We start from the raw sequence: 18,442 nt of genomic DNA, 5'->3' as shown, positions 1-18,442 counted from the left end.
GGGTCAGTTTCGTGGGTCGAGGGGCGCAGGAGCCGTCGTATAGCCGGAGATCGACCGGAGCTCCGAGGCGGAGGGGCCTCGGTCGATCTCGAGCACCGGGGCTCTGCTGGTTTGCTGGGGTGGCTAGGGAGGTACTAGTGATCGTGGTGAAGCTATCTGAGGGGTGCTGGGGCGAGGGGAAGGGCTATTTATAGGCCCGCGACCGTGAGCAAATTCGGGAGCGCCGGTGACTCACCGTGGCGCGCATGGGGGCGCAGAGAGAGGTTGGGGTTGAAACAACGGTCTCAAGACATGGTATTGGACCGCCCGAACCATCTGCAGAGAGAGAGGAGAGTCGTGCATTCGTGGCCGCGCAACCTTGGCCGGTTCTGGAGCGCGTGGGCAGGAGTCGCGCGAGCTCTAGCCCGAGAGAGGAGGGGCCTTGAGGCTTGCTCGACGCGGAAGGGTTGTCGGGGAAGAGGTTGGACATCTCGGGGGAGGCTGCAACTGGCCGAGGGCGTCGCCCCCACCTCGGTGACTCCCTATAGCGCGCCCAGAGCGCATTTTTGGCATGCCACGGCATGCTGGTGGACTCTGAGGCACTTTGGACGTGTCCAGCATGCCCTGGCACTCGCTGGGAGTGTGGCTAGCCATTTGGTTCTTGTGGGAGCTTCGGCTGGTCAAAGGAGGCAAGAATTACTGGTGCTGTCAGTCATGAAGTGAGGTCTAAATTGGGGTTTTTGGCCTTTCCACTTTGAACCAGTGAGGGGCGAGTTGACTGGGGTTAGATACAAGTGATGGCCACTTAATCTAAGAGTTTGAAGCAAAGGAGTTTGGTTTAGCTGTGGCTAAGGTGGCTTTTCCTATTTGTCAAAAGGTGTTCGACAGTGGGTTTAGGGGGGTTGCACCCCACCACTGGTGCTGAGACTTAACAGGTTTGGGTTTGGTGGTAAACCATGGAGTTTCACCAATTTTGAGCTCCAAAGGACAAGTTTAGCTTTGTAAACTTGAAAACACTCCAATATGACCAGATCTGTTCCTTCCAAAGGGAGTGTGGGCAAACTAAGTCCCACAAATCCCATTTTTTGGTGTGGAACCCTCATTTGAGGTATTAGCCACTCCTGCAAAGTTTTAGCATCATTGGACAAACTTTGTTGTGTAGAGTTGCTCTAACTTGATTCTGGGCAGACAGGGTTTTTGGGTTATTTGGGGTCCTTATCCACCTTTGATCAAGGTCAAACTTTATGTGGACACCAAACAAAGCTTAGGGATATCACTGGAATTTTCTAGGAATTTATGGAGAATATTTCCTTTGGAAATATTTCAAAATGCCAAAACAGACAGAAATAGCTTTCATAGTTTTAATCAATAAATATAATATAAAATGGGGTTTGAAATCTTATGTATGGAAAATATATGTCCCTTCTCATCATCTCTAAATTTAATCAGATTTTTCCAAAGCAGAAAAGTATTTTCCCATGTTGGAATACCAATTCTGACCTTAGAAATGGAAAGGTTATTTAATTAGAAAAATAATCACAAAAATAATTATTTTTGTGGTTTTGAAAATTAAAGATAGGTAAAAATCAGATTACCAAATATGAGTAGAAGCACTGCTTGCTATCAAGGACATGTAGTGCAACTCAAGGTGGTTTTACTTTGGTCAGCAATAAGCAAAGGATTTTGGAAATCGGAATAATACCAAAGGACTTTAGGGTTTTCAAGTCTTTACATGATCAAGCATACAAGCATACAATGTCAATCATGGCACTCACATCATTAGTTTTGAAAAAGTTTTAACAAGCTCAGAATTTCACAATACAGACAAGTGATAGCAAAAACAGGGTGTGACAGACCTATCCCCCTTACAAGAATCTCGTCCCCGAGATTCCTAAGCTAGGTGCTAAAAAGGTCTGGATACTCAGATCGGAGATAGTCTTCACGCTCCCATGTAGCTTCGACTTCGGTGTGGTTGCTCCATTGAACCTTGAAATACTTGATGGTGCGGCTTCTGGTGCATCGCTCTACTTCATCCAGAATGCGGATTGGCCTCTCGCGGTAGGTGACATCAGACTGAAGGTCAATGGCCCGGTGATCAATGTCCTTGTAAGGATCGGAACAACTTGGCGCTTGGAGACACTTCCGCAGTTGTGACACGTGGAAAACGTTGTGCACACCTGAAAGTTCCAGAGGTAACTCCAACTGATAAGCAACCTCTCCACGCCTTGTTGTGATCTTAAATGGCCCAATGAACCTTGGAGCGAGTTTCCCCTTAACATGGAAACGCTTGGTTCCCTTGAGAGGGATGACACAGAGGTACACCAGATCTGTGGGAATGAAGTCCACATTCCTGCGGCAAGAGTCCGCATAACTCTTTTGTCGTGACTTGGCTGCCTTCAGATTTTCTCGGACTAGTTGCACCTTCTCTTCTGCCATGTGCAAAACGTTCGGTCCAAAAATCAGCCCGTCTCCGGTTTCTGACCAGCTAAGTGGGGTGCGGCATTTCCGCCCGTACAACACTTCGAATGGGGCCATCTGGAGACTAGACTGGTAGCTGTTGTTGTATGAAAACTCAGCGAACGGCAGACATTCTTCCCATTTGGCTCCGTGCGCTAGCAGGCACATGAGGAGCATATCTTCGAGTATCTGATTCACCCTTTCCGTCTGTCCTCCCGTCTACGGGTGGAAGGAGGTGCTAAAAGAGAGCTTGGTACCGAGGGCCTCCTGAAGTTTCCTCCAAAACCTTGAGGTGAACTGCATGCCTCGGTCAGATACAAACTCCTTGGGAACTCCATGAAGGCTTACTATGCGCTCGACATAGAGACTAGCCAACTTGTTCCCATCATAAGTGGTGTTGACACGGATGAAATGGGCCACTTTGGTCAAATGGTCGACAACAACCCATATCGAGTTATGGCCCTTGCTAGACCTTGGTAGGCCGGTAATGAAATCCATTCCTACCTTGTCCCACTTCCATTCCGGCACCTGGAGAGGTTGTAGCAGTCCTGCGGGTCGCTAATGCTCAGCCTTAACTTGCTGACACACAACACACTTGGCCACATCCGACGCGATTTCCCTCTTCATGTCGTGCCACCAGAATCTTTCTCGGAGATCTTGATACATCTTGGTACCACCGGGGTGAATGGAGTAGGATGTATCATGAGCTTCCCGTAGGATTAGTTCCTTGAGTTCAGCCTTGTTGGGTACGCATAAACGTTTCCCAAACCACACCACTCCTTGACCATCCTCCAAGAATCCTGGGGCCTTGCCTTCTGGAATCTTCTTCTTGATACCTTCAATGCTCTTATGACCCTCCTGGGCTCCCTTGATGTCGTCTTCCAGTGTTGGTTTGACTTCGAGGTTGTCTAGGAATCCAGATTCCACTAGTTCCAATCCGAAGTTCTCCAATACTTCATATAAGGCGGGCTGCGTTTCCTTAAGCATGACGTTTAAGGCGCTGGTTTTCCGACTCAAGGCTTCAGCCACTACGTTTGCTTTACCGCGGTGGTATTGAATGCTGAGGTCGTAGTCCTTGATTAACTCCAACCATCTCCGTTGCCTCTTATTCAATTCCCTTTGGGTGAAGATATACTTCAGACTCTTGTGGTCGGTGTATATTTCACATCGCTTCCCCAGAAGGTAATGTCGCCATGTCTTCAGGGCATGCACTACTGCTGCCAATTCGAGATCATGGGTGGCATAATTTTCCTCATGCGGGGGCAGTTGCCGTGACAAGTATGCCACGACTCTGCCATCCTGCATTAGAACCCCACCAAGCCCGGTCCTTGAGGCATCACAATATATCATGAACTCCTTCCTGATATCTGGAGTGGCCAATACCGGGGCGGTGGCTAGCCTCTTCTTCAACTCTTGGAAGCTTGCCTCACATTCCGGCGTCCATCGAACTTCTTGCCTTTCTTCAAGAGCTGAGTCATAGGTCGCTCGATGCGGGAGAATCCTTCTACGAACTTGCGGTAATACCCCGCAAGTCCGAGAAAGCTCCTGACTTCCTTCATGTCGATTGGTGATTCCCAATTGGTTACCGTGGTAATCTTAGAGGGATCAACTACCAATCCACTTGCTGTCATTGTATGACCCAGGAATCCAACTTCATTCAGCCAAAACTGGCATTTGCTGAACTTGGCATACAGTTTGTGCTCTCGAAGCTTTTCCAATACTAACCTCAAGTGTTGCTCATGCTCTTCTTCTGACTTGGAAAAGATTAATATGTCGTCAATGAATACGATGACAAACTTGTCCAGATATTCCATGAAGACCTTATTCATGAGGTACATGAAGTAAGTTGGGGCATTCGTCAATCCAAAGGACATGACAGTGCATTCGTACAAACCATACTGGGTCACAAATGCCGTCTTCGGGATGTCTTCGGGTCGAATCTTTAGTTGGTAATATCCAGATCGGAGGTCCATCTTGGAGAATACCTTAGCTCCATTTAGCTGGTCGAACAAGTCTTCAATCTTGGGGAGTGGATACTTGTTCTTGATCGTGACCTCATTGAGAGAACGGTAATCGACGCAAAGTCGGATTGTCCCATCCTTCTTGGACACGAAGAGAACAGGTCATCCCGTAGGTGACGCACTGGGACGAATAAACCCTTTCCTGAGTTGCTCATCCAGTTGCTTCTTCAACTCTGCTAGCTCTTCGGATCCCATCCTCTAAGGCTTATTATAGATAGGCCTTGATCCGGGCATGAGTTCGATGATGAACTCGATGTCTCGGTCAGGAGGCATCCCTGGTAGCTCATCGGGAAAGACGTCCGGGTATTCACAGACTATTGGCACTCGGTCGAGTCCTTCCTCTGATAGGCTGTTAACTCGTGGCACTAGAGTGGGTACTGGCTCAAAGACATACTTGACTTTGACCCCTTGGTCACTTGTCATGGTAATGGCCCTGTTAGCACAGTCCAAGATACTCTGATGCTTGGCCAACCAGTCCATACCGAGGATTACTACAATGAGATCCGCTGAGAAGCTCGTCCCATTGATAACTATCCCGACCTTCCTACACCCTAGGTTGGTCCTCAAAACTGCTCCCGGGGTTTGAATTGCCATATGTCCATGAAGCAAGGTAGGTTCTAGACCACACTTTCCCGCAACCTTTTGCGTAACAAAGGAATGCGACGCACCACAATCAAACAATACTGTTGTTGGTGTAGAGTTGACGAGGAACGTACCCAGAATGCAGTCCGGGTCTTCTTGTGCCTCTTCTGTGGAAATATGATTAATCCGCCCCTTGCTGTGATACTGCTGATTGCGGGGAGCCTGGTTCCTGCCTGGTGCTCCTTGGCGTGGATTTGGTGCATTGGGGCGCGGAGCATCGAGTTTCTTATTGGGGCACTGCCTGGAATAGTGCCCTCGTTGTCCACACCCGAAATAGGTAACTTGCGCTGGAAGGTTGGTCTTTCCCCCACTGTTGTTCAGCGGAGTGCTTGCTGGCTTGGCGCTGACTTGTTGAGGTTGGTAATTCTGGCGAAACATTGGATGATTGTACTGCTGCTGCTGGTAGTTGGGTCTTGCTGGGCTGACTGCCATGGTCGTGGTTTCGAGCTAATCGGTCCTCCACCACTCATTAGCTTACGCTTACGGGTGTCGTCCATTGCACGACGCTTGTCTTCCAACATAAGAGCCTTATTAACCAGGTCACTGAAGGTCCTACATTCACAAACAACCAGTTGATACTGGAGTGACTGCTGCAATCCTTCCATAAAGCGCTCCACTTTGGCAGCCTCAATGCTCACATCTTCGGGTGCATACCTTGATAGAAGGTTGAACTTCTGCAAATACTCCTTGACTGATCCACTGCCTTGCCTTAAGGCTCGGAATTCTCGCTTCTTAATGGTCATCATTCCCGGAGGAATGTGAGCGGCGCGGAATCCATCTTTGAACACGGCCCAAGTGATGACTTTCCCGGCTCGCATGATCTGAAATCCATCCCACCAGGCTCTGGCTATGCCTCCGAAATACTGGGTTCCATAGAGGACTTTCTCGTTGTCATCAGTGCACTTGACTAGCGCGAGAAAGGTCTTCAATAGTGCGGATCCAGTCATCGGTATCCAAGGGCTCAGTCGTCTCCATGAATATGGGCGGCGTAGTCCGCATAAACTCAGAGTGAGTTGAGCGACCGTTGCCATTCCCGTTCTGCGGCGGGTGGTCCACCAAGGTTTGAGCCAATTGCCGGATAGCGGCATTGTTGGCTTGACGCTTCTCCCGAAGAGCTTGAAGGAACTGAGCCATGGTCAACCTTTCAGGGGGAGGCGGCGGCAGTGGAACATCGTCTTGCTGCGTGTGGTGATCTCCAGCTTGAGCTTCCCCTCCGGTTCCCTGCTGCTATCCTGAAGAGGCAGAGCCGGGGTTGCCGAAGGTGCTGTTGAGAGTTGCATTCACCATTCTGTCAGGCGAGTAGACAGGTCAATTTTGCCGAACTGGTTGTACTCGCAACGGATGACGTTCTAGTAAAGAGGGGGTCTGGTGTTGTGCTAGTGTGCAAGATTTTTATGACATTGGTTTTGAAAAGAATTACTGCATTAAATTTAAAACAAGTGATGTAGTCGCTCACAAGCTGCTTAAGGCAGAATGCAACTTGCATCCATCAGGTTCACACAACATCCGGGGTCATTTAATCCTGATACAAGAACTCCTACATTCGGTACATCCTACGCTGCTAAGCGATCGATTGCGCGGTCTCATAAGCCGGCTCGGTGGGATCTTCGTCTTCATCTTCCTCTCTGTCTTCATCTTTATTAGTGCGTCCCTTCCTCGAGGGAGCAGGGGAAGGAAGTAGACCATCTCGACGTCTCTTGGTTGGTGAGGTAGCGAAGAGTTCGGTGTACTCTTCTGCGGTTAAACGTCGACTCTGAAGAGGAATGGCTTGAAGCGGGGGTATTCCTCCTTGGAAAGCAAAGCTAGGTGATATTACGGGTGCTCCTTCTTTCTTCACCTTGCGGTTCTTCATCTTCTCCATACGAAGTAGGTCCTTGACTTGGTCCAGCTCTTGGCGGATCCTAGTCGACTCCATGATCAAAAGATGTGTCAAGGTGTCTGAGGAGAGGCTGAAGTAGGTCTGAAACCTCAATGGTGTCCCGTCCTCGGATGAGGGGTTGAATGTCCAACTCCCGTCTACCTTACCCTTAACAAAAGGTAGGTGACGAGTAGTTGGCTCGTCTGCCATCTCAGGAAGGATGTTGCAGAGTCGCACGAGTGCCTCTCGTGCTGCAGTCTCCACGGCCAACATCAGATCCTCCATCTGTGGCCCTTCAAAGAACCAGCTAGTTGGGGAGTCATTAGTCTTCACTATCACATCCACGTGATACTCCTTGGTATCAGTGTTGACCCAGTGTTCGTGGTAGAGAAAGACGGGCGTGCGACGTACTTGACACTTCTCGAGGCTGTCGCTCAAAAGCAGAGGAAAGCCCGTTTCCACAAGCATCTCGGGTACGGCGGCCATCTACAAGGTGTAGAGGAGAGGATTAGAAATATTTAGTGGGTGCGGTTCTCGTGTCAATCTATGTGCACTAATTGTTTCGGCTGTCGCCCATGCTACCTAAGGCTTCCTGTAGACAGCATGGCTCTGATACCAGCTCTCTGGGGACCCCAACTTACTAGTCGAGAATCCCCGTGCTCAGTGATCCCACAGATCAATGCTCACCGAACACAGATACTGAATAAAGAGTCTTACATCCAAGTACCGATTATTACAACACGTGACCGAAGGGTCAAGTTCACAAGACAGGGCCTAAGGCCAAAATCACACGAGTACACTATTAGCGGAAAACAAAGGGGCTAAGCGGTGCCCATGCCATCAAGCTTACACCGACAGGCATTCTAACTCGGAAGTGTCCTAGTTCGCAGGGGTGTCTCCGAAGACTTACTCATCTCCAAACTCCGGTCCTTCCATGTCTGGTCAATAACATAACCAGTGGCAAGCCAATGAGTACTTTGAATGTACTCACAAACAGCCCATGATATAATCAACGAAAGTGAAGGATAACAATATCATGCATTCCTAGTGTAACTCATCTGGGTGGAATGATCATGAATATGCATCAAGTTAAAGAATTACTCTTGAAGAACAGGTTACAGATATCAATATATCTGCCGAGGGCTGAACCATCCAGGTTCACCCTATATGCCAAGTCACCAAACTTGGTCATATCATTGCTATCATAGCAACACCTTTCTCATCACCACACACACACACACACACACTCACGCACACTTGGTTTGTGCGGAAATTTCAGGACGTAGTTTAAGCAGGATTACCCAACTGTCCTTGACCGTGGACACAGCTATTCGAATAGTTTACACTCTGCAGAGGTAGTACGCTAGACCCACAAGATCCAGGAAACTTCCGTGTCATCCACGACTCGCGGTATATCACATACCTGAGGTAAGTACCTGATCAATGCCTTTCCCCTGACGATACTAGACAAGGAGGTCCACTCGATTGGTACCCAGCCCACATGTTGTACGTCTTACGAGCACCAACTTTGGACTGTACCAACCATGCAGGGACCAGCGGTGTGACTGGAACTCATAAAACTGGCATAGTCGTCCTACCCGGCACGACCCCATCATGAGAGTGACCACACATCACTCCCGCCACTAGTAATGTGGCTTTTTGCTAGCACCGACTAGAGTAATTAACATAGCCCCGTCCCATAAGTGGTAGCGTGGTCGTACTGGTAAGGTTGGGATGGTCGACACATCATAAATCTAATCCCATTTCCGAAACCATACTCACACAAATACCGGGTGCGTCACTTCACCAAAAGTGACCACCTAACTCATCATCACCCTCGGGCATTAGTGGCACCCGACGGGGTTTTAGCAAACTCTTGCTTTATGAAAACATCATGCTCATGATAATACCACTGATTCTTTACTTGTCAACATGGTATTAGCAGAACCCTTAAGGGGTAGGTTCAAGCTTAATGCATGTGCTCCGGGGGAGCCTTCGGTAAAATCATATCAAATGATGACCGGCACTTATGATCATATGCAACGGGAATACTGCCTATTTTAACATGCAAAGTAACATATGCTCAGTCAAGGTCAAAGGGTTGCTTGCCTTGGTTAGCTAAGTATCCGGGGTCTTCGAGGTCTTCCGCTCTGATTCCCTCCTCACACGGATTTTCTATCGTCGATAAAACAGTAAATAAGAAATAGCTCACACAGAAACAGATCACAAAGTTATTTTAAAAAATGTTCCATTTACTGATAAATCTAAGATATCATTTAAAAAATATTTGCCTTAGTTTTCCTTGAAGGAATATTTTTGAAAACAACCAAACAGAAGCAAAACTATTCCAATTTAGTTCTTTTTATTATTATAAAATAGAATAGTTGCTGGAAAAATTCATCTAAGCATATCATTAAATACTACACATTTTTAGAAGAATAATAGTGGAAGAATTATATTTTACACTGGTTAAATGTTTTTGTAAAAAACTTAGAAACCAGGGTTTAAAATAAAAAGAAAAACAGGCTAGCTCCTGGCCTGGCTCGGCCGAGAGCTGGGCTGGCTCAGGGCCAGCCGACATTCTGCCCAGGCGTGCGCGCCATTAGGTTTGAACCTGACGCGTGGGGCCCTACGATCAGCGACCGAGGTCAGCGTGGGGGAGGTGACTGGGCCACCGCAGGTGGGGCACACATGTCGGGGTCGTCTCCTACCTCCGGCCAGAGAGGAGGAGGAGGACGCCGACGAGGTTGCCGATACGCTCATGCGCCAACAAACACGGGAATGGGTTCGCCTTGTTGTCGCCTACCTGCTGGTGGTCGAAAAAACGTCGGGGAGGCAGGTGTTCGCCGGCGACGAGGAGGCCACGGCGGAGGAGTTTCGTCAGGTGGTCGAGGGGGTGGCTAGAGACAGGGAAAAGCTCGGGCAAGTTAGGGGAAAGCTTCCTGGGATCGAGGGGGTCAGTTTGGTGGGTCGAGGGGCGCAGGAGCCGTCATGTAGCCGGAGATTGACCGGAGCTCCGAGGCGGAGGGCCCTCAGTCGATCTCGAGCACCGGGGCTCTGCTGGTTTGTTGGGGTGGCTAGGGAGGTACTAGTGATCGTGGTGAAGCTATCTGAGGGGTGCTGGGGCGAGGGGAAGGGCTATTTATAGGCCCGCGACGGTGAGCAGATTCGGGAGCGCCGGTGACTCACCGTGGCGCGCATGGGGGCGCAGAGAGAGGTTGGGGTTGAAACAACGGTCTCAAGACATGGTATTGGACCGCCTGAACCATCTGCAGAGAGAGAGAGAGAGAGGAGAGTCGTGCATTCGTGGCCGCGCAACCTTGGCAGGTTCTGGAGCGCGCGGGCACGCGTCGCGCGAGCTCTAGCACGAGAGAGGAGGGGCCCTGAGGCTTGCTCGACGCGGAAGGGTTGTCAGGGAAGAGGTTGGACATCTCGGGGGAGGCTGTAACTGGCCGAGGGCGTCGCCCCCACCTCGGTGACTCCCTGTAGCGCGCCCAGAGCGCATTTTTGGCATGCCACGGCATGCTGGTGCATTCTGAGGCACTTTGGACGTGTCCAGCATGTCCTGGCACTGGCTGGGAGTGTGGCTAGCCGTTTGGTTCTTGTGGGAGCTTCGACTGGTCAAAGGAGGCAAGAAATACTGGTGCTGTCAGTCATGAACTGAGGTCTAAATTGGGGTTTTTGGCCTTTCCACTTTGAACCAGTGAGGGGCCGGTTGACTGGGGTTAGATACAGGTGTTGGCCACTTAATCTAAGAGATTGAAGCAAAGGAGTTTGGTTTAGCTATAGCTAAGGTGGCTTTTTCCTATTTGTCAGAAGGCATTCGACAGTGGGTTTAGGGGGGTTGCACCCCACCACTGGTGCTGAGACTTAACAGGTTTGGGTTTGGTGGTAAACCATGGAGTTTCACCAATTTTGAGCTCCAAATGACAAGTTTAGCTTTGTAAACTTGAAAACACTCCAATATGGCCAGATCTGTTCCTTCCAAAGGGAGTGTGGGCAAACTAAGTCCCACAAATCCCATTTTTGGTGTGGAACCCTCATTTATGGTATTAGGCACTCCTACAAAGTTTTAGCATCAATGGACAAACTTTGTTTTGTAGAGTTGCTCTAACTTGATTCTGGACAGATAGGGTTTTTGGGTTATTTGGGGTCCTTATCCACCTTTGATCAAGGTGAATACTTATGTGGACACCAAACAAAGCTTAGGGATATCACTGGAATTTTCTAGGAATTTATTGAGAATATTTCCTTTGGAAATATTTCAAAATGCCAAAACAGACAGAAATAGCTTTCATAGTTTTAATCAATAAATATAATATAAAATGGGGTTTAAAATCTTATGTATGGAAAATATATGTCCTTGTGATCATCTCTAAATTTAATCAGATTTTCCAAAGCAGAAAAGTATTTTCCCATGTTGGAATACCAATTCTGACCTTAGAAATGGACAGGTTATTTAATTAGGAAAATAATCACAAAAATAATTATTTTTGTGGTTTTGAAATTTAAAGATAGGTAAAAATCAGATTACCAAATATGAGTAGAAGCACTGCTTGCTATCAAGGACATGTAGTGCAACTCAAGGTGGTTTTACTTTGGTCGGCAATAAGCAAAGGTTTTTGGAAATCAGAATAATACCAAAGGACTTTAGGGTTTTAAAATCTTTACATGATCAAGCATACAAGCATACAATGTCAATCATGGCACTCACATCATTAGTTTTGAAAAAGTTTTAACAAGCTCATAATTTCACAATACACAGAAGTGATAGCAAAAACAGGGTGTGACAAATCACGCGGGTATTTTGGAATCTATATGATGCTGATGTGATGGAATTCTAACTTTGTGCTTCCAGTTATCGAGGATCAGAGCTCCAAGGGATTTTTTACACATCATTATCGTTCAGCTTCCTTAGTATCTCACGACACGGACATCAGAACAATTCTATATTTTGATTGCTAGCAAATAGTGTCGTGACTTTTCCCTAGTACTCGTGGAGATAGCTTGGATGGTCTACCGGGTCTCCAATTGATGTTGTTTTGAAGGTCTGAGGTAGATGAGTTTGTGGAACTTCTCGGCTATCTGTTGATAGTTGCGGGAAAGGTCATGCAGCTAATTACATTGAGTAGGTTCCTGGACCCACAACTTGATAGCATAACCAAGAAATATTTCAAAAATTCTCATGTGGGAATTCAAGTAGACACCTAGGAAAATTCTTTCAATGGATGTATGTTGGGATATACATTTGTTCCGAGCAATTCTTACCTTACAACTTGTCAGTTGCAATTGACTTTCGAATCTTATGATGTGGTCACTAATTTATGGAAGTGTTCTTACTAATTCTAGTTTGAATGCAAATTGCTAAGATTTCATGTTGCGATATTTCAAGCCTTTGATTCATCTTATCAGTTTCATCTTTTCATTTTCGGTCTACTACGCATGTCCGTCTTTATGATGGCTCCAGCAACTCGCCAGAATACGAGTCGTGATGAGGACTGGTCAAACCCTCCGTCACCCCCTCCTCCTCCTCAGGAGGCACGGCAAGCTTTGATGGTCGCGACCAATGCGAACACTCAGATGGTGCTTCAGATGATGCAAGAAAGGAACAAAGGCCAGCAAGGGAATTTCAACAACTAGCAGTAGTTTGCTTCTCCCAATCAGTTCCTTGCAAACCAGTCCAAGTCCTTCACCTATTGTGATTAGCCATTTGATGCGGACGATTGGCTTCGTGACATGAACAAGCATTTTGAGTGCAGCAATGTTAGGCCTGAGGACTCTGTCAAGTTTGCAAACTTCCAGCTAAAAGGTTAGGCAGCAGAGTGGTGGCAATAGCTCAAGGATTCCAGAGGTGGCCATTTGATCAGTTGGGATGACCTTTGTCATGACTTCAGAGCTCATCATATTCCTTCAAGCTTTGGTGAGGGCATGCATGAGAAGTTCAACAATCTCAAGCAAGTAAGCTTGTGCGTTTATCAATATAACATCGACTTCCAGAACTTGTCCTGCTATGCTAAGCGGGATGTTACTAATGAGAAGAGCAAGATTTATGAGTTCAGAGGTGTTCTCAGTGAAGATCTTGAGCTTCCTCTTGCACTGCACGAGCCCCCTGAGTTTGATCAGTTCTATAATTTGGCTCTCAAGGCTGAGTGAGCTCTACTCACGGTCAACAATTCAACAAAGCGGTTCAGAGACTCTCATTCGTCTTCATCCATAGCTCAGGTTCCAAAGCAGCAGAATTATTGGGTTCCTCCTCCTTCGCCACCTCATCCTGCTCAACAGTTCAAGCAGAACAGTGGTCGTGGATCTTCCCACGCACCCAACTGAGGTTTCCAGCAGAAGTCTCAGCCGCCTAAGTCAGGAGCTCCTCCAGCTCACTTTCACCTGTTGTGAGAGGTGACTTGTCACAAGTGTGGTCAAAATGCCCGCTACTCCAACAAGTGTACCAACCAGCGGTGTCTTCTGCCTCCTCCTCCAATCAGGCCCCCACGCAATGCAATGGTGAATCATAATCCCAAGCTAGCAAGAGTGAACATGGTTAATTCAGCTGAAGCAGAGGATTCCTCACATGTGATAATGGGTAATCTCTTGGTTAATTCTATTCCTGCAAAAAAAATGTCCGATACTGGTGCATCGCATTGTTTCATGTCATATCCATTTGCATCCAAGCACAATCTACATCAGGAAGAGTTACATAGACCTTTGGAGGTTGTTTCTCCTCGGAAGCATATGAGTTCTCGTTTGATGAATCCTGATGTTTTGTCAAGTTGGTCAATTATTCTATTCTTCCCTGTCCAATTATCCTCAGCAATTCCGATATTGATCTAATTCTTGGCATGGATTTCTGGCGATGAACAAGGCTTATGTCAATTGTGTAGCCAAAGAAGTCAAATTGACTTATCCTTCTGACGACGTGATCATTTTTGCTGCTCACGATGACACGATTCGTCTATTTTGTCTCAATGAGAAGGGTGACATATCAGCCATATCTCAAGTTCCTATTGTGTGTGAATTTCTAGGAATTTCTCCTCACCGGCGAGTAGAGTTTGTGATTGAACTCGAGCCTAGAACTGAACTAGTTTGCAAGCGTCCCTATAAACTTGGTCCCGAAGAGCTGACAGAGTTGAAGAAGCAGCTAGATGAACAAGAACATTTGGGTTTTATCACACGAAGTTCTTCTACTTGGGGTTGAGGTGTTCTCTTTGTCAAGAATAAAGATAGCACGGACATGCTTTGTGTCTACTACCGTCCATTGAGTAAGAAGACAATCAGAAACAAGTATCCACTTCCCAACATCAATGAATTGTTTGAGCAATTAAAAAGGGGCCAAGGTTTTCTCCAAGCTTGATATTCGGATGGGCTATCATCAAATTCGTATTCATGACGAAGATATTCCCAAGGCTGCTTTTAGGACAAGCTTTGGCTCCTATGAGTACACAGTGATGTCTTTTGGTCTCGCAAATGCTCCTCTGACTTTCCCTTGCATGATGAACTTTGTCTTGTCTCCCTTCAAGAATGAGTTTGACTTGGTGTATCTTGATGAAATTCTAGTCGTCTCGGAGACCAAGGAAGAACATGCAGAACATCTTCGGCTTGTGCTTGATAAGCTAAGTGAGCATCGGTTCTATGCTAAGTTCTCAAAATGTGAACTTTGGGTCAATGAAGTGGTGTACCTTGGGCATATCATCTCTGCTGAGGGCAACAAGGTGGATCCTGAAAAGCTTCAAGCAATTGTGAAGTGGGAGCATCGTCGGAATGTCAAGTAGCTTTGAAGCTTTTTTGGCTTACAAGATATTGCACAAGATTCATTGAGAAGTTATCCAAGATTGCTAAGCCTGTGTCGAACCTTCTTCAAAAGAGCGTAAGATATGTTTGGACTCCCGTGTGTGATTTGGCTTTCAATACACTCAAGGAGAAGCTCACCTCAGCTCCAGTTCTAACTCTCCTGATGATTCCAATCCATTCCAAGTTTTCTCTCATGCATCTCTGCAAGGTCTTGGTGGTGTTCTTACGCAAGACAAGAAAGTGGTAGCTTATACCTCTCGTCATTTGAAGCCAAGTGAGAAGAACTACCCCACTCACAATCTTGGGTTGGCAGCAGTTGTCCATGCTTTGGTTACTTGGAGACACCTCTTGTTGGGAAGGCAGGTTGAAGTCTACACCGGCCACAAGAGTTTGAAATATATCTTCACTCAACTGAATCTCAATCTTTGTCAGACCCATTAGGTGGGGATGATCCAAGATTACAATCCAAGAATTGACTATATTCCAGGCAAAGCTAATATGATTGCAGATGCTTTGAGCACAAAGGCTTACTGCAATAATCTTATTCTCAAGCCATTCCAGCCTGATCTATGAGAGTCTTCTAGGAAGCTCAACCTCCAAGTAGTTCCTCAAGTATTTCTTGCCAACCTTCAGATTTATCCTACCTTGGAAGACCAAGTCCGCCAAGCTCAACTTCTTGATGCTATGGTGAAGAAAGTGAAGATAGTGTAAGTGCATCTAGTGGCCCTTAGTGATTTTGGTGGTTTGAAGACTTATAGGTTAAGTATCTAATGTGTTTATAAGTGTACACAGGATCTATAAGTCATTGAGGAGTTTGAGATATTTGAAGAATATCGACCCCTAAAAATATATGTCTTCATTTGAAGAAATTGGTCTGAAGCTAAAGAAATGAATCACGAGGAATCTGCGATGAAATTGATATTCCTCATGAAGATATTGATATTGAGAAGATCGCTGGTTCCTGAAGAAAATCAATTTGAAGAAATTGAAGCGTGAAGATTTACGTTTTCTGTTTTACTTTCTTCGCATTTGATGAATAGGAACACCGTACTGTTAAAGGGGGTCAAAGTAACACTATGGAATGGATTTCCTCATGATGCTCAACCCAAGCCAAATCCTACCAAAAGCCTCAAGTGAGGAATATGAGTGACATGAGGACTCTCACAGTTGAGGGTACCGACCGTTTCGATAGCCACGCCAAGTCACTAGTCTTATCCACTCCAACGGTCATATTATTTAAGGGCATTAATGTCAAATCATGTCGGGATGCTCCCAGGCTATAAATAGCCACCCCCACAACCTCTAGCTGGTTGGCTGCTCCGTTAGAAACTGACACTTGTCATAAGAGCAACCCAAATTCCTCAGAGCCTACGAGAGTAAATCATCAGTGAGGAAATACACCACCCACCGAAACCACAAACCAAACCTAGTGATTGAGCATCACTGAAGAAGATGTTCCTGTGTGGGACTGAAGCCTTTTACCTTTGAGGACTGTGCATCCTCCAGACGGTTAGGCGTCATGGTCTAGAGAAATCCAGCAGTCAATTGTGGATCGCCGGGTGACCGAGTTTGTGAGGGTTTGGAAGTCTGCCCTGAAGACTTACCACGAGTGTTGGGCGAGGACTGTGTGTCCTTAGCTCAAGGAGAATACGGTAGGGACTGTGTGTCCCGGGACTGGGTCTCCTTTGGTTTCAATACCAAGCCGCTCCAAACTAGATGTACAACTGTCACAGCAGTTGGAACTGGGTCATCAACAACAGTCTTCACCAAGAATCGGGTTCTAATTCCTCAACTCTTTACTTTCTCTGTATTATGTGTTGATGACTTTCACTGTGACTGTTTGAAGAATTTGCTGAAGACTTTCTCTGAATTTTCTCAACCCCAAATTCTTCACTATAGTTAATCATCATCTGTTTTCTACGTGCCTGCTTACTGTGCAATCTGTTTTCACATTCTTCACTCTGTAATACTGCGATTGTGAAAGTTTGCACGGCTGATCCGTAACCGTTTCCGCTGTAAGTTAGTCATCAGTGAGGAATTTCCTCAAAAAGAATTTCCTCAGCGATGAAATTCTAAAAATCTCCTATTCACCCCCCCCCCCTCTAGTCGATATAACGCACTTTCAATTGGTATCAGAGCAAGGTACTCCCTTGTTCTGTGTGATTTTGGTTTAACCACCTGGAGTTTTAGTTATGTCGACTGCAGGCATGTTTAAGGTGACTGCAGCATGTCCTACCTACGAGGGAAAGAACTTTCCCTTCTGGAAGAACAAAATGCAAATGCATCTGCAAGCTATAGACAATGATCTTTGGTATATTGTGGAAAATGGTGTCCCCATCATTTCTGCTAGTGTCACTGCAGCTGATGTGAAGAAATTCAAGCAACTCGATTCTCAACCGAAGAACATCATCTGTGGTCATCTGAGCCCTGGCCAGTTTGGAAGAGTAAGTGCCTTAGGCTCTGCAACACTGATCTGGGAGAGACTGTGCAAGGTAAATGAAGGAGTATCAACCCAACGTGACTCTCGTGTTGATATTCTTCGCAATCTCTTCAATCGCTTCAAGAGACATGACAATGAAAGCTGCCAAGACACATTTGATCGCCTCACTGACATATCAAATGAACTACAAGCACTGGGAGCTCGAGACATCACTGATCACGAAGTTGTGAAGAAACTGCTGAGATCTTTGGATTCTTCATTTGACACTTTAGTTCTGATGATTCAAGAAAGACCAGACTAAAAGATGTTAGATCCTGCTGATATCCTCGAAAGGCTAAATACTCATGAATTCCAGCTAGAAGAAAAGAGAGATCTATATGGACAAAGCTATTCCAGACCACGTGCACTGAAGGCAAGAGCAATTTCCTCATCTGAAGAAGAAGACACAGATGACAGCAGTTGTGATCCTGAAGAATTTGGTCAGGAACTTGCAATGCTTGTGAGGAAATTCCAGAGATTTACACGACGAGGCCAGTTCGGTAAATCATCAAGAAGAGACATGAGGAAATCAGAATCTGCATCTGAGGACTACAAGAAACGGACCTGTCACAAGTGCAAGAAATCAGGTCATTATATTGCTGATTGTCCTCGCTGGGGAAAGGAATCAAAGAAGAAGAAATACAAGGATGACAGTTCTGATGACTCAAAGAAGAAGAAGAAATCTTCAAAATCCTCATCTTCAAAGTCCTCCTCACACCAGAAGACTAGCTTCAGAAAGGCTCGGGCACTTATTGGCAAGGAAATGGATTCCGAGGCAGAATCAGAAGAATGTGATGATGAAGAAGGCTCTGGAGAAGATTCAGAATCCGGACAGGCTAGTATTGCACTAGCAACTAATTTCGTCAGCAAGTCAATCTCAATCTTGAAGAAAATGAGTGCACCATCCATACTGACGACTATGCTGATGACTTCGCTCCAACCTATTGCTTCATGGCAAAAGGTTCAAAGGTATCACATAATGCCTCCTCCTCTGATTCAAGTGACTGGGAACATGATGATTACAAAAAACCCAGTTACAGTAAACCTGCCATCATTGCCACTAAACAACAAACTGCTCTGGAAAAGCTTCAAAACTGCTAGACAAAAGTGATGATCTGTTGAATGATGAAATGAATCTTAATCAAATCCTCGTTGATGACATGAAAAGTCTTCAGTATAGATTTGATATTCTTCAGGATCGTTATGATACACTCCTCACTG

This window comes from Hordeum vulgare, chromosome 2H, assembly GCF_904849725.1.
Source record: "Hordeum vulgare subsp. vulgare chromosome 2H, MorexV3_pseudomolecules_assembly, whole genome shotgun sequence".
Lineage (NCBI taxonomy): Eukaryota > Viridiplantae > Streptophyta > Magnoliopsida > Poales > Poaceae > Hordeum > Hordeum vulgare.
The sequence above is the reverse complement of the archived record's forward strand: the minus strand, read 5'-3'. Positions refer to the sequence as shown.